General features: G+C 43.8%; 2 long non-coding RNA genes across 2 annotated transcripts in view; both read right to left on the bottom strand.

Moving 5' to 3' along the window:
• Positions 1-1,590, bottom strand: part of LOC309667521 — a 28,455-nt gene extending 26,865 nt beyond the window's left edge. Inside the window, exon 1 of the long non-coding RNA XR_014267800.1 lies at positions 1,448-1,590. This is a non-coding gene — a long non-coding RNA (uncharacterized lncRNA). The remainder of the gene's footprint in view (positions 1-1,447) is intronic.
• Positions 1,591-1,732: 142 nt separating this feature from the next.
• Positions 1,733-14,767, bottom strand: part of LOC309667516 — a 29,541-nt gene continuing 16,506 nt past the window's right edge. The window contains exons 2-3 of the long non-coding RNA XR_014267794.1: positions 9,087-9,436; positions 1,733-3,371 (exon numbers count right to left, since the gene is read on the bottom strand). This is a non-coding gene — a long non-coding RNA (uncharacterized lncRNA). The remainder of the gene's footprint in view (positions 3,372-9,086; positions 9,437-14,767) is intronic.

Below are 14,767 nucleotides of genomic sequence, written 5' to 3'. Positions count from 1 at the left end.
CTTGTCTACCTGAAGCCTCATGCTGGGGCATGGAGGGAGAGCTCCAAAAGAATCATTTGTAAACATTACAGTTGCCTGCAAGAAGAGACCAGAATTCTATTCTACAGTTGGACATCTGCCTAGGCAGTAGATTACTGAACTATCTCATGTCTAACTGAGCAGGAGAGAATAAAATTGGAGAGGGATGGCAGGCCAGAGAGAAGAAGTGGGGCAGTGGAATAGTCTGCACACCCAGTGCTCAGAGCTGAAAGTTTCTGTGAGTTCCTTGAAGGTCAAGTGAATATCACGGAGTAGGAGGGCTTGATCCTTTTTATTGTTGTTCTACCTAAGAGAGCCATCTGCCAGACAGGAAACCCCAGCATTAAGAAGCTGTAAAGTATGCTCAGGGTTGGTATTCAAAGTTGGATGTCATGGCTGCTGCTTAATCAGAATATGCACTAGACATAAACACCTTTGACACCAGTACTGCTGCTGTCACCCTGATAGTGGTAGCTGAGAGGTGTGGAAGAGCAGAGCCCCACCTCCCGTGTCACATGTGCTGCGTTTTGTCCACTTGCCTCTCCAGCTCCATTCCCTACCCTTCCCTGCCCTGCTCTATGACCTGGGAGGTTTACTTCTATGGACATTATCACCAGTCTCCTTTGCCCTCTGGTTTCCAGCTGGGTCTGGGCAATAGGAGACACTAGCAAGAGATGAGAGGATGGGAGGAAAGAAAGGTATTTATCCCCCTGTCCCAATGCCCTCCACGCTGGGCCACAGTTTTACAGTAACTTCCCTCATCTTCCTATGGCCACAGCATTCGGGTGTCCCCTCTCCCGTGGTTAACAATTCCTTCCCCATATCCCTTCCAACCTAGTGGTGGTACAGGCTTCCCCCTGACTACCCTTGGGTGCTTCAGCAGTCCTGGTTGGCTCCCTTAACCTTGTCCACTCCTCTGCCAACAGTCTCTTCATTAAAGTCTCTTCAGTTACTCTTTTGAATGTGGTGTCTCTTGACTGATTTGTCAGACCACTCTTTAGTGGGGAGGTTCCTGCAGTTCCCTCCAAGAACTCCCACACATTCTCCATGAGAGAGCCTACTTTTAGAAATCTGCCTGACAGAGGTCATCAATGGCCCATCACTGTCAGCCAGAGAAGCAACAATAACCAACAGAGGGAGGACTATAGCCAGGGCCAGTCAAGACACTCTCTCCTTCCTTCTTGCCCATCTCCCAATACTAGAGGCTTAAAGAGGGAAAGGGATCATTAGAGTCTCTGATGTGGCCCAATCAGAGTACCTGTCCCATTGTCTGGAGTCTAAACAAATCGAGTAATTAAACAAAGAATAAGTTAGATAGATGGTAGGCAGAATATCACCTTTTTGGTGATAAAGGCTAAGTTGGGACATACAGCTGACAGTGAGAGCCAAAAAAGTCTGCTAACTGAACTCCAAAATTATGCAGACTCACCATTCAGTGGAGGTAGTGCTGGACCACAGCTGCCTGCAGATATGGGGTGCTGCCCAGGTAAGACATACAGTAGGGAGGAGCAGAGGAGAACTCCTGTTCCCTGCAGGCAGGCTCTCACCCAAGAAAAATGAGGAGAGAAGATGTCACTGAATCAAACATATCCAGATTATGAATCAGTAAGTCATTCCACTTTCTGTGGACAGAATAAATAAATGGAGAATGTCACACTAACCAAACTCTCCCACTTTGAAAGAAAACACTGATGCTGGAGAAGCCTTCCCCCTATTTTATTTTATTTTATTTTATTTATTTATTTTTGGCTGCGTTGGGTCTTCGTTGCTGTGCGAGGGCTTTCTCTAGTTGTGGCGAGCGGGGGCCTCTCACTGTCGCGGCCTCTCTTGTTGCGGAGCACAGGCTCCAGACGCGCAGGCTCAGTGGTTGTGGCTCACGGGCCCAGTTGCTCCGCGGCATGTGGGATTTTCCCAGACCAGGGCTCGAACCCGTGTCCCCTGCATTGGCAGGCAGATTCTCAACCACTGCGCCACCAGGGAAGCCCCCTTCCCCCTATTAAGGAGAATAGGTATCTTCACGCTATATTTCACTCCCCTACTTATGCTCTAAACAATCAAGTTCCCAACCTATAATCTTCAATAATGAGTTTAAAATTAAACCTTTTTAACTCCAAATGGATTAGAGACGTGAACGTAAGAGTTAAAACTATAAAACTCCTAGAAGAAAACGTAAGAATAAATCTTCATGGGACTTCCCTGGTGGCGCAGTGGTTAAGCATCCGCCTGCCAATGCAGGGGACACGGGTTTGAGCCCTGGTCGGGGAAGATCCCACATGCCGCGGAGCAACTAACCCCGTGCGCCACAACTACTGAGCCTGCGTGCCACAACTACTGAAGCCCACGTACCTAGAGCCCGTGCTCCGCAACAAGAGAAGCCACCACAATGAGAAGCCCGCGCACCGCAACAAAGAGTAGCCCCCACTGGCCGCAACTAGAGAAAGCCCATGTGCAGCAACAAAGACCCAAGGCAGCCTAAATAAATAAATTTATTAAAAAAAAAAAGAAAACGGGCTGAATTTGAAAGATGGCCCTGGGTAATAAAGAATCTAACTCCATTAAAAAAAATAAAAATAAATCTTCATGACTTTGGGTTAGGTAAGGCCTTTCTAGATACAACACCCAAAGCACAGGAAACCAAAGAAAAAGTAGATAAATTAGATTTCATCAAAATTTAAAACTTCTGTACCTCAAAAGACACCATCAAGCGAATGAAAAGACAACCCACAGAATGGGAGAAAATATTTGCAAAAACAGGGAGATCAGCTCGGTGCTTTGTGACCACCTAGAGGGGTGGGATGGGGAGGGTGGGAGGGAGGGAGATGCAAGAGGGAAGAGATATGGGAACATATGTATATGTATAACTGATTCACTTTGTTATAAAGCAGAAACTAACCATTGTAAAGCAATTATACTCCAATAAAGATGTTTAAAAAAAAAATTTGCAAAAATACATCTGATAAGAGACTTGCATTCAGAACGCATAAATAACACTTACAGTTCAATAAGTGTTATCAAACACTTATTTATTTTTTAAGAGATTGGAGTTTATTTATTTATTTATTTATTTATTTATTTATTTATTTTTGGCTGTGTTGAGTCTTCGTTTCTGTGTGAGGGCTTTCTCTAGTTGCGGCAAGCGAGGGCCGCTCTTCATCCCAGTGCGCGGGCCTCTCACTATCGCGGCCTCTCTTGTTGCGGAGCACAGGCTCCAGACGTGCAGGCTCAGTAGTTGTGGCTCACGGGCCTAGTTGCTCCGTGGCATGTGGGATCTTCCCAGACCAAGGCTTGAACCCGTGTCCCCTGCGTTGGCAGGCACATTCTCAACCACTGCGCCACCAGGGAAGCCCCAAACACTTATTGAAGACAAATAACCCAATTTAAAAAGTGGGCAAAGGACTTGAATAGACATTTCTCCAAAGATGTACAAATGGCCCATAAGCAAATGAATAGATACTCAACACCACTAATCATTAGGGCAATGCAAATCAAAACAACAATAAGATACCACTTCTTATCCACTAGGATGGCTATAATAAAAAAGATAATAATAAGTGTTGCCCGAGGATGTGGAGACTAGAACCCTCACACCCTGCTGATAGGAATGTACATGGTACAGGGCTTTAGATAACAGTCTAGCAGTTTCTCAAAAGTTTAAACATAGAGTTACCATATGACCCAGCTATTCCAAGAGAAATGAAAATGTACATCCACACAAAAACTTGTACATGAATGTAAATAGCAGCATTATTCATAATAGCCAAAAAGCAAAAACGAACTAAATGTCTATCAACTGAAGAATGAATAAATAAAATGCGTTATATTATTCAGCAATAACAAGAAATGAAGTACTGATACATCGTACAACATAGATGAGTCTCAAATGCATTAGGTTGTATATCTATCTACCTACCTACCTACCTATATATCTACCTATCTATCATTTATCTATCTAGAGAGAAAGAGAGGACAACGTAGCAGATGAGCAAGAAAATATTTGCAATGCAGAGTGCAAAATTCTACCTCAGAGATTAGCTCTGAATACTACAGTACAGATCAGAGGTGGAGAGTCACTGCAGCTTTCATGGGGTGGATGATGCTTCGAGTGAGCTTGGAAAGATGTGTAGGCATTGGCTAAATGGAAGGGATAGAGAAAATTCCTTCCTGGTAAAGCAAATAGGATGTGGTAAATGCAAAGGTAAAAAATGAATTCAGGAAATATTTGTCAAGCTCCTACTCTGTGCTAGGTACAGTGGTGAGCACTGGAATTCTGCAATGAAAACGATCATGGGAAAAGTTCTTGGGCCCAATGTCCACCCTGGACCAATTACCCAATGATGGGGATGAGGAATAGGGTGATGCAGCAGTAACATGGCTTCTGGGAGTAAACTCCTAGAGTGAGGCAGACGGTTTCTCTAGAGACGCCAATACCTCAAAATATGTCCCACTGGGGCTGTGAAGGTAAGTGTTGCGTGTCCCAGGCTCTGATGGGGTCTCTGCAGCGTTGACAGCTTTTCCTGTGTCTCTTCCAGGTTACATACTCCTGATGCTCCCAAGGTACAGTCCCCTACTCTTTGCTCCTAGTCCAAGTTGTGCCACCAAGGGATGGACAGTGAGTGACTGGCCAGGGCAAAGGGCCCTCTGAGTCTGAAGGAAGCCGGGAATCTGAGGGTACAGCCCTCCCCGAGAGTCTGGCCTGGGGACAATTGATTGGGCTGGCCCCAAAGGAGGCAGAGAAGATCTAGAAGACAGATGCCTACCATAAAAGGCTCCCTGCTGGGCAGCTCAACTTTGCCTCAGAGTCATTTCCATGAAATTACCACCCCAAGGCACTAATGAGGTGATCTGGGAGACAGCTGGTATTTTGCATAATTCTCAGTAAGCCACTATTAAGTGGAGACCATGATTGACTCCCGTGTATCTTCCAAGAACAATACAGGCATGGGGATGAATGTCATCGAAGGAACAGAGACTGAGGGACACCTTGCTGCCCCCTGTTGAGCAGCCATCCCTAGGGACCCCTGGAATGGCCTTGGGAGAGGAGAAAACTCTAGCTTTTGGAATTCTGCTCCAAAATTGTTCTATATCTGGGTCTGGCAGGGTAACGATAGCATCTCCCTGGCTCTAGGCTCCTTATTAGGTCTGTATCTTTGTTTGGTTCACATAGCAATAGGTACCTTCCTCTGTTGTGGCATTTAGAACCCAATTTTTGTTTCAGATTTCTTTTAACTTATTACAGCCAAAGCATTTACTGCTGCAATGGATAGCCAAATGCATTCCCAAATTCAATCTCTTACTTATGCAAACACAAACTTCGCCACCCCTCAGAGCCATATCTAGCCTGCTTTAGCCCTTAGATCAGTGCAAGGAATATAATAATAGCGAGTCAGCTACATTCTGTGGGGAGCCGGGTGTAACAACTCATCTCTGCTGAAACATCTAGTTATGCTGGACTGGTCGTCATGGAAACACAGCTGATGATGTGAGCATATGGCCTAGAGCCTCTGTCTCTTACATTCCCAGTGAGGGAGGGGAGCTGGTACTTGAGAACAATGTGACAATGTCCTGTATTATCTGTTGTGCTTGTTGAATGAAGGGGGAGAATAGATTGCTGCGGAGAGAGCTGAATTCAGGGTGCTGTGAGGAATTAGGACTTAGAGAGCTCTGGTTCTTCTGTAAGCAGACACTGAGTAAGGCCTGTGCACCTAAAATGTGTGCAGATGGACGTGTGGAGGGTAGAGGAATGGTGAGGAGGATGCGGGGGAACAAATGTAATGAATACTCACCGTGTGCCAGACAATCTATTACAGATAATAATAATAATTGGCATGTTTTGAGCACATAGTAAATGCAAGGTACTTTACATCATGATTTCATTTAATCCATGCAACAAACTCGTGAAGCTGATTCCATTATTCTCCCAATTTTTCAGAAAAGGAAACTCAGTAAATAATTGCTCAAAGTCACGCAACTTGGAAGTGGTAAGTCCAGGCTTGAATCCAGGGTTGTCTATCTCTAAAATAGCTGCGGAAACCTAAGCTATGCTCTCTCTCTACTGTGATAAGTGCTTTGGATATCTTATTTTGTTAAAAAAACATTGTTTTGGTATTAGAGTTCACACCAAGCTTTTAAGATATAGTACGAGGTGCTTGTCTGAAATATCCTCACGTATAGCAGATGAAAGTCTTTTGAACTGTTAATTGTATTATAGTGTAATTCTCATGATAATTTGGTGAGGATGCTAAAGTCATTTCCATATTACAAATGAGGAGTCTTATGCTCAGAGAGATGAAGCAATTCGCCCAAGGTCACATGGCTGACGGTAAAGAGGGAGTGGAAACCAGTGAGTGTCATTCAAAGCCTGTGCTCTATCTACTCCCTATTCTGTGTTAGGGCCAGGCAAGCTGTCTCTCTCTGTCCATTGCAGCTTCTGTTGCCATATTGGGTTGACTCTGAAGCCCCCTCCTCTCTGACTGAGAGGCTTACATACCTAACTGCCTTCTCAATTTCACAGGCAAACTTAACAAAACAACCAGACCAAAACAACCAAAACAACCACCATCACAACAGGAAAACCCAACACAGCCAAAGTTGAACTAAAGGTCTTCTCCCCCAAAAGCTGCCCCTCCTCTCATACCCCAATCCCAGTAGATGGCATCATCATTTACCCTATTGCTCATTCCAGTAACTCAGGGTACATCTTTAACATTTCTTCTCTTTTCCCTTTTTCATATCAAATCTGTTATTGAGTCCTGATGGTTCTACCACATTGGTCTATTGTCCTCACTACCCTGACCCACGCCATTACCATCTCTTGTCTGGATTATTGCAAGAGCCTCTTAACAGGTATCCATGCCTCTCCTGTTGTGTCTTTCCAATCCAGTCTTCACTGCTGCATACTCTCAATATCACTGTTTTGCTTAAATGGTTTCCTATGATTCTTTGGAGAATGTCCAAAATCTTTAACATGGCTTCTCTGTCATGTTATAATCTGTTTCGTACTCTGGCAGCATCCTCTGTTTTTCATTCACAGCACCTATCACATTTATGATTAATTATTCCATTAATTATCTGTATGATTATCTGTTAGATGTGTCTTTACATTAGAGTCCAGATCCTTCATTCTAGTCCTCACTCTGCTACTGACTGTCTATTCAGGCTTGAGCAAGAAGCAAGATTACTGCTTTTATGCCAGTCTCTATTGTCTGTCTTTGTCTATGTCCTCTGCTGAACTCTGAGCTCCTTTGACTAGAAGAATTTGACTAGAAACCAAGTCCATCTGACCTCAGAACCTAGATTTCCTAATTCTTGCAACAGGACAAGAATTAAGAAAATAATGGTGCAGATGAGGAAACGGAAGCCCAGAGTGTCAAAGGGATTTGCCTGACATCACACAGAGCCAGAGCAAGAACTCTAGCCTGCTGGCTCCTAACCCAGGGCTTGTTCCTTCATCCCACTGTCTCCCAAGAGCAACACCTGGCAGAGGCTAAGTGGAGCCGAAAAGGCACTTCCATGTCTACCTTGAGTGTTGGCAGCATGATTACTAGACTTTGTGGAGTCTCTGTACCCCTCTTCCCAGCCCGAATCTGTATTAGAGCTGAGCTCTGGATGAGCTCAGCAGGTTGTTTTTACTAGTCTGATGCAGCACTGCTCACTGGCTCTGCAGGGGTCCTGGGGCAGGGGCATCTGCGTGAAGGGGACATGTCCCCATCTGGCCCCAGGGGACCTTCCTGGGTTTCATATCGCCTTGCAGTCCTTGATAAAATTGTCCCTGGGACCCACATGGGGCTCTGCTAGCTCATATAGCACCGTACGGCATATTACAGCAGGCATCCTCTCAGGAGGACAAATGGGGAAAGGGAGTCATTCTGAGAGCCCAGGTTAAACAGCCTCCTTCCTCTGCTGGCTCAGCCTCAGCTGGGGACCCTGGGCTGCCTCCTCTGCTGGGTGCTTTCCTTCGGGACACAAACTTCTGAGCCCCGGAAATCCTTCCCCTCCTCTGGCCATTTCTCTTCATCCTGTACGATTTGTTCCAAGCTCATTCACCACCCACTTGTCAAGAGGTCTAGAGGACTGCACCTCCACTCCTATTGTTCTGCACCAACCGCCTGAATCATGGCTGTTCCCCTCCTGGTTCTCACAATCTAGGGAGAGAGACCAGGAAAGAATCCCAGGTGGTTTTGGGAGTCACCAAAATTGCATCAACTCACCTTCTTTCAGAATCAGACATGGGCTCATTAATGGGACCTTATAGGCACAGACCCTGACTGAGGGGTCAATTAGGATGGTGGGGGGAGGGACTCAGAGAAAGGCAGTGGGTAAAGGGGAGCCAAGGACACTGGACTGGGGGTCAGGAAGCCTCAGCCTGTCCCTTCCCTGATGTGTGATCTTGGGCAAGTCTGGTCCCTTTGCTGGGCCTTGCTCTCCTCAGCATGGTCTGGGGAGTTATCCCCAGTGATCTTGGGGATCTAGGATCTTGGGCAGTGTGGACATGCCATGATGGGCTCTGTACAGTATATTAAGGAAAATATAAGGCAAGCACTTAAAGGAGTGTTATATGTTTTCTTAGGAAATAATTTTTGTTAGACTTGTTTAAAGTATTCATTTACTAAAAGTACAGGTGGCATACAGATACAGCAAAACACGGGAGAGTGGTACGTCAATGACTGCTACTTGAGCAACGTGGATTTAGGGAACATTCCATTTCCCCTAAATGGTTCCTTTTACATCTTCTCGATTGTAAAACTCAGAGCTAAATTCAGAACTCAGTCTCAGAAATTGTATTGATCTTTATATTAGCAGGTATGTGTTCTCCTTTGCTTTGGATCTGATTTCCTTTCTACGTCTAAATTATCATTTCTCTGTGGAGCTTTCCATTGCAAGCTGTGGAAATTGGAAGGCAGTGAGGTACCATGATATATACAAATCACATTCAGAATTAGAGACCTAAAAGGCATACATCTGATGAACAGGGATTGACATTAGCTTAGTCCTTCATAATTTGCAAAGCAGTTTTCACATATCCTTTCTTACGTCATTTTTTTGTCTTCATTAATAACATGCAGAGTTACCTGTTGGGGTAAATATTATCATTATTCCCATGTCACAGATGGGAAACTGAGGCATGAAGCAGCAAGAGGACCTGCTCATGGTCGAATGAGTTGAGAATCAGACCTAAGTCTGACTCCTGTTTCCATATTTCTTCAGTGTGTGGATGAAAAATTGTCACTCGTCATCTTCTCCTATGAGGATTAGTCACTAGCCACTGCAGTCGCTGACCTTCAACACATCCTGAAAGGAGTTCAGGGCTCAGATCAAGAATGGGGCACTCTGTGCTCTGGGAAAAACTGGCAGAACAGGCCTTCAGATAGATATTTTCAGGAGAAGAATTTATGAGCCCAATTCTTGCATCTTGTCATATCTAGAAAAGCACTAAGATCATTAATGGAGACATCTGCTCCTCATGACTAGCAGCAACCCTCTGCCCAAATGTGTGCTTGACTGCACGTAACCTTATTCACAAAAATCACATACATACTGACCTCCACCCCTGCCTCCTCCCAGCAGTTCCTCAGAGCTCTCTGAGAGGCTGTTTCCCAGGCTATAGTCTTCATTTTGCCCCAAATAAAATTTAACTCACAACCCTCATGCTGTACTTTTTTTTTTTTTTCGGTTGACAAGTGTCACCATAATTGCTTTGTTTTTGTGTTTGTAAAACTAGACAGATACCACCCCCCCCCCCTTGGTGGGGATGGAGGGGAGGACAGTAGGGAGTGAGGCATGCCCCAGGCTCTGAGCTTGCAGCACATGGTTCCCACCTCCCAGGCTCACGCCTGCCTTACCGGGGCCTGGCCGGAGCCCCGCTGGGTTTACAGCTCTTATTCGGGCTGTGAGCGCTCAAGGCCATCTTCAGCAGGTCGGGGCGCTTGCAGAGCCGCTTCCCCTAGTTGGCTGGGCTTTTCACAGGCTTAAAGCATCATACCTCTGTGAGCACAGCCTGTTAGCAGCCCAGGTCAGCAGCCCTGGGTCCATTCAGAGCCACCCTTCCAAGTGCATCCCCGCCATCCTGCAGCCTGAGTTTCCTCTGACTTGCCCAGCCTCTGTCTCTGTCGTCTGTTCCTCTCTCCTTGTCACTACCTGCGCTCTTGGCTCTGGGAGCAGTTCCCTAGGTTTCCCCAAGCTCGAGAGCTGTGGAGAATGTTGGGAATTGTGGCAATGGTTTCCTAGGCATATGGGCAGTCAGCAGGTTTTTCTTAAAAAAAAAAGTGGGGGAAATAAAACCCGCCTCCCTAAACCTCCGTAATATTTAAGGGAGGAAAACATGATCAAAGCATGAAGGAAACATACAGAAATTTCTTCTAATCATCCCTGCCTCCCAACCTGAGGACCGACCACTGTTAACATGTTAGCATCTGTCTTTCCATATTAATATTTTTTATGCCTATAATAGCATACATTGTTTTCTCTACAGAAAAAAAAAGCACCAAAATAGTTACTATTTTGTAGGGTTCTTTGGTTTTTGTTTTTGCTTGTTTGTTTTTCTTCTTCTTAGCAGTAAATCATGAATATTTTCTATGCCAACCAATATTCTTCTACAATATGATTTTTAATGATTGTACAGCATCCCATTATGGATATATCATAATATATTTAATCAATACTCTTGTTTGGCATTTTAGTGGTTTCCTTTTTTTTTTTTCTGCAATGCTGTGATGAGTATTCAAGAACTTACATTCTGATGCATTATCTCTGATTATATTCTTACATTCTTGGAAGTAGTATTGCAGGGTCAGACAGCATGCACACATTTAAAGCTTTACTCCAGTTCTACAGTGTTTTTAAAACTCAATTTTATTTACTGTAAAAACAACATTAGAGCAGTAATAACGAATTCCTCAAAAGAAACATCACCCACAAACTTCCTTCTCTGACAAATCAGTTGCTTTTTTTTGCTCATGTTCCTGTCCATATGCAGAGAGGAGTTTTACATGATGGTGTTTATGCCTAGGTTAGGCTATTATAATTCCCAGGAATGCATACTCATACAGGCTTCAGGGTCTAATTGAAACCATTTAGCTAAAAGGGAAAAGAGTCCCACCAAAATTCAGCAAAAGGGGTTGGAATCTGGTAAGTCTGTTGGACTGGAGCTGGAGAAGCTGTTCTAGATCTCAGGCAGCTTTCCAGAACTCAGGCGGACCTCCTGATATCCATGCCAACACTCTGTCATTTACCTCAGTTAGCTACTCTTTGTGCTTTTGCTTCTTTCTGTGTCTCTTTCTCTCCTTTCCCCTGGCTGACTTCCTCACACTCTGCTCTGTATCTTTTCTCAGCCTAATATTTTCCAGTTCCAGACAACACACATGTTCACAGCCTTTCATTCCCATACTTGACCTCGTGATCTACATGTCCTTTAAGCTTCAGCCCCTGATGTGGTTTGCCTGATTCTCTTAGTATTCCCCCAATTCCAACTCCAAAGGATGAGAAACCTGGACAGAGACAATATGGCCGAGTAGAAGGACGTGAGCTCACCCTTCTCACAAAAACACCAAAATCACAACAAACTGCTGAACAACCATAGACAAAAAAACGCTGGAACCTACCAAAAAAGATACCCTACATCCAAAGACAAAGAAGAAGCCACAACAAGACGGTAGGAGGGGCACAATCGCAATAAAATCAAATCCCATACCCGCCGGGTGGGCAACACACAAACTGGAAATTAATTACACCACAGAATTTCCCCCACAGAAGTGAAAGTTCTGAGCCCCACGTCAGGCTCCTCAGCCCGGGGGTCCAGCAACAGGAGGAGGAGCCCCCAGAGAATCTGGCTTTGAAGGCCAGGGGGGTTTGATCACGGGAATTCCACAGGACTAGGGGAAACAAACGCCACTCTTGGAGGGCGCACACAGGGTCTCATGCACACCAGGACCCAGGGATGAGAAACCTATTGGTCCAGTTTACTCCTGTTTGAGCAGAGTTTTACACCAAAGTAACTCAGAGGATGTTGGCCCCTCCCCCGCCTCCAGCCATTGGGCTGTATGGAGAGGAGGGGTCATAGAGCCACATGGCACAGAACGTGGTTGCTGGGCTACTCTGCTCAGCAGGTGCTGTGGGTGATCCAGTTCCTTAAAAAGTGATAGCGGTAATGGAAAATAATCTGAAAAAGAATATATATATATATATATATATATATATATATATATATATATATATATATATATATATATAAATGAATCACTTTGCTGTACACCTGAAACATTGTAAATCAACTGTACTTTAATTAAAAATAAAAAAGGGCTTCCCTGGTGGCGCAGTGGTTGAGACTCTGCCTGCTAATGCAGGGGACACGGGTTCGAGCCCTGGTCTGGGAAGATCCCACATGCCGCGGAGCAGCTAAGCCCGTGAGCCACAATTACTGAGCTTGCGCGTCTGGAGCCTGTGCTCCGCAACAAGAGAGGCCACGATAGTGAGAGGCCCGCGCACCGTGATGAAGAGTGGCCCCCGCTTGCCACAACTAGAGAAAGCCCTCGCACAGAAACGAAGACCCAACACAGCCATAAAAATAAATAAATAAATTAATTAATTAAAAAAATATATATATATATATAAAGAAAACATTAAAAAAAATAAAAAATAAAAAAGATAAGGAACCTGAGCTCCAGTGAGACTAAAAAAAAAAAAAAAAAAAAAGTGATAGCAGCTATTATAGGTAGCTGGGTTTTTATGTATAGTACAATAACATAGATAAATTATGTATTCTAGTGTTTGAATTATTTTGTCATAAGCATATAAAGACTTCATACTTATCCAACTTAACGTGGGCTTGATAGTTTGTCCAGTGAGTAGACTGCAATTTGTTTAAGCTATCTCCTATAGTTAAATATTTAAATTTACTGGCTTTTTTAAAAAAAAACAATTTGGAAAATTCTGTAATGAACAGCTTATCAGTATATATATTTAGTTTTTTTAGATTTTTCTCTTCAGTGTTCAATTAGTAATGTTTTTAGCAGCAAGGAAAAGCAGGCTTCTTCTAAATGGCCTTTCAAATTAGGGGTTTTCGTTCTCATATAATAAGTTACTCAAAGGCAAAAGCCTGCTGGCTTTGGTTCCCTTGGCCTTTTTCGCATGTCAGTGTTCTCAAAATGGCTGCTGAAGCTCTAATCATAACATCAGTATCCAAGGCAGAAAGGAGGAAGAGATAACGCTGGTTCAGGTCTGCATTTTGTTTTTATCATCCCAGAATCACCACCAGTAGACATAGACTTAGGTCTGTCTGGCTAGAATTGTGTTACAAGGTCACCCCTACCTGCAAGGGAGGCTACAAAAGCATCTTTCCAACCTCTTTATTTGGAGGCAGCAAAGTAGAAAAGAGACAGTAATGTGCATTAAACCAACCTTCCTGGTGTTGTCACAGGGGCTTCTCAAATGTGCTGAAGCTTCAGAAAGCTTCCTGCAAATAACATCTTGCCTGGAAGCCTATTCGGAAAGCAGATAAATGTGGAGTTGCTTTAGTTGAAGTGAGGATGGGGGCTTAGAGCTTTATGTGGTCAACACCCCAGCATCCAGTAGAAGGCATTTCCTGCTTTCCAACTGTCCAGCACCTATATCATCTTGCAATTCATACCCAAGTTTTCTGTTTGGGGAGACTCCCCGTATGTGTGGAGACTTGGGAGAGAATTCCCATCTCCCGCTGGTAAGCCAAAGACGGATATTCTTCACCCCTACCTCCTGCTTTCTTGCAAAACCCAAGGCATGTGATTTAGGCTCAGTTAGGCATTCTTTCCTATGTCTTTGAATCAGGAGCATGTGACAGTATGGGGGTGATTGAGGTCATTTTCCTCTCAGCAGCAGGGCCACATGCACCGGACTCTGCTCGCTCTGAGACGTGTAGTGTGGTTCCAGCTCCCTAGCCTGCTGGAATTGTCTTGTTTTCTGCCTGCTTTCGGAACCTGCTTGTATAGCTTCCCACTGATTCTGTGAACCTCTGAGTTCTTTCAGTGCATTGACTTTTGGCTTAAGATAGCCAGGGTTGATTTCTCTTGCTTATAGATCCAAACCCTGGCTAAAACATACCTTTCCTAGCAGTCCCACGGACAATTCTGTGGAATTTCTAGGGTTGCAAGGAGCATAGTTTAAAATCTGCTGCCTTAGGAGTAACCCCTTGGAATGGAATTAAGGGACAAAGGTACAAACAGTTTAAAGTTTCTTGATAATTATTGCCAAAGAGCGTTCCAAAAGAATCGTGTAACTTTACTTAACCACAAGCACTGGGTATTCTCATTGTTTTCATTTTTGCTAGTATAATGGCAGGGAAATGGTTCCTATTAATGTTTTAATTTGCACATACTTGAAAATATGAAGCTAAACACATTTCCTTGTGCTGATTTATGGTTGTATTTCTATTTATGGAAGGGATCTGTTTATTCAAGATTTAATTTTTCTTTTTATGATAGCAACTTCATATAATTTATATATTAATTCTTTGAATATTTACTGCAAACATCATTCTATTTTATCTTCCTTTTGTTACTTTGCTTTGCACAGAAGCTTCACATTTTTACGTAGTAAAATCTGTTCATCTTTTCCTTTGTGATTTCTTCTTTGCTTCAATGCTTGAAAAGTTATTATTCCTCCAAAGATCTGATAAATAGTGAATTCAATTTCCTGCCAGTTTTTCTGTGATTTGGCTTTCATCTATTTAACTCTTTTATCCATCTGAGATATATTTTTGAGTATTGTATAAAGGTATGAA

This window comes from Balaenoptera physalus, assembly GCF_965194825.1.
Source record: "Balaenoptera physalus genome assembly, chromosome: 10".
Classification (NCBI taxonomy): domain Eukaryota; kingdom Metazoa; phylum Chordata; class Mammalia; order Artiodactyla; family Balaenopteridae; genus Balaenoptera; species Balaenoptera physalus.
This window is presented reverse-complemented; position numbering and strand designations above follow the sequence as displayed.